The sequence below is a fragment of the Vigna radiata genome, unplaced genomic scaffold (genome assembly GCF_000741045.1).
Source record: "Vigna radiata var. radiata cultivar VC1973A unplaced genomic scaffold, Vradiata_ver6 scaffold_324, whole genome shotgun sequence".
Taxonomy (NCBI): domain Eukaryota; kingdom Viridiplantae; phylum Streptophyta; class Magnoliopsida; order Fabales; family Fabaceae; genus Vigna; species Vigna radiata.
Window position 1 is genome coordinate 60,025 of NW_014542911.1, and position 2,095 is coordinate 62,119.

A 2,095-nucleotide genomic window follows, 5' to 3' on the forward strand; every position below is an offset into this window, starting at 1 on the left:
CGACCGTATGGAGATAATGTCCTACAGCCTGTGAAAGGACAAAAAAACTAACATTTAACAACCTAAATGAATAAAAGTTATTAATCATTCCATAATTTTCTAAAGCAACAAACGTATAAAAGGATTTGTCATTAGACTCGTTACGAGGCAAAGACAACGTGGAGTTCCGATCAGGCAAGCCTTATCCCCATAGGTTGCGATGCTATTTTCTCAGATAATAGATTACTCAACAGCAGTGAGTGGCTTAAAGTAAATTTTATTAAAAATACGCAATTACTGAAAATTTTATTGAAACAAAATAAAAAGACAAAAGAAGAGTACATGAATTAAAAGGTGAAAAAAATTTGCAGAAAATAAATGAAAAATTCCAAGCCCTAATCGTAAATTTCTTTCCAATACTCACGCTGCGTAAATCATAATTTGAATTTGATGATTCTGAGTAGGACTCGAAGTAACAGGTGGCCTCTTCTCCGTGGCATCCGGTGGTGGTGTTCTTCCAAGAGTTGTGAATTCAGTTCTTCGTAATGCAGGTTCAATAGCGTTTCCCTTACGTCGCAAATGTAAATAAGTAACGAGAGAGTTAGGAAATGTGCATTCTTTCTTGGAGTAAGACTGGCCTCCAACACTTTTATCTTGTCTGCGTTTTATGATTTCCAGGGTTTGGATGGGCTTCACGATTCCGCTGAAGACGACGCCGGGTAGGTCCCAGAATGGACCAGGGGACTTGTCGGAGAGAAGGAGGAGGAGTAACCAAAACATAAATTATGCTGTTTCTATTCTTTTATTTTTGGATTGGGAAATGCAGTTGCAAGATTAAGTCTCTTTATTTTTTTTTTATACTATGGGCTATTTTGTATTGGGCCATGTTAAATGGGGGCTATTTTGTATTGGGCCATGTTAGATCCATATTAGTCGCCTTAAACTATTATGGTTTGATTGAGTTGGGTTACCTGGATTCTTCATATGTGTTTTTAGGGGTTTTAGTGGTTTAGGATGGTGTAGGGTGGTGTAGGATGGTGTAAGGTGGTGTAACATTACGTAACCATTACGTATCATTACATATGGGTTTTGGGTGGGTTTGGACGCGCCACAATGCCTTTGGAAGGGGTTTATAGTGGGTTTCGACGGGTTTATATGTGTTTTTGGGGGTTTTAGTGGTGTAGGGTGGTGTAGGATGGTGTAGGGTGGTGTAAAATTACGTAACCATTACGTAACATTACGTATGGGTTTTGGTTGGGTTTGGACGCGCTGCAATGCCTTTGGAAGGGGTTTATAATGGGTTTCGACGAGTTTATATGTGTTTTTGGGTTTAGGGTTTTTAGGGGTTTAGGGTTTTTAGGGGTTTAGGGTTTTTAGGGGTTTAGGGTTTTTAGGGGTTTAGGGTTTAAGGTTTTTAGGGTTTAAGGTTTACGGTTTACGGTTTTTAGGGGATTAGGGTTTAGGGTTTAAACGACACCTTTGGAACATACAAATTGAATTGATTTTGTAGAACCCGTTTGGGACGTACAAACCCATAGGATTTTTACAACACGTTTGGAACATACAAGTTGAATTGATTTTGTAGAACCCGTTTGGAACATACAAACCCATTGCATTATTGAACATAACATCATTGATTCTGTCAAGGCCGATATCTGAAATGGGATCGATGGACTTTTCATCTTCTAGAGAACACTCGTTACTCGAAGGATCTCTACTGGATTCATCTAAACAAAGAGATGTTCATATTAGTTATCAGAAAACTTTAAAGCAATGCTTTGGATTTTGGATTCTATCTGATAGCACAACCTCAAGAAAAGAAAAATCCAAATAAGGTGTTATTCATTTTCGTGGCTTATAAACAAACTGTTGTTGGAAGGTCCTAATAAGGTGTACACCTTATTTCTAAACCATAACAAAAAGAAACAATCATTACCAACATCGACCATGGATGATATTAACAAACAGAAAACCAACATCACAAAACATAAAACACTTCATTACATACATACGGGGCAGGACAATTTAATCAACAACCAGAACTTACCAGGAAAATACTTTGGCCAAAAGCTTAAGCTATATGTAGGTAGTCTTGCTAACACTAGCAACCAGCCCG

The 2,095-nt window shown here is 37.9% G+C and overlaps 1 protein-coding gene across 1 annotated transcript in view; it reads right to left on the bottom strand.

The window, feature by feature from the left end:
* LOC106752415 overlaps positions 1-2,095 on the bottom strand; it is a 6,201-nt gene extending 4,106 nt beyond the window's left edge. Inside the window, exon 1 of the mRNA XM_022777121.1 lies at positions 2,027-2,095. The gene's annotated coding sequence lies outside the window, so the exon portion shown is untranslated. The remainder of the gene's footprint in view (positions 1-2,026) is intronic.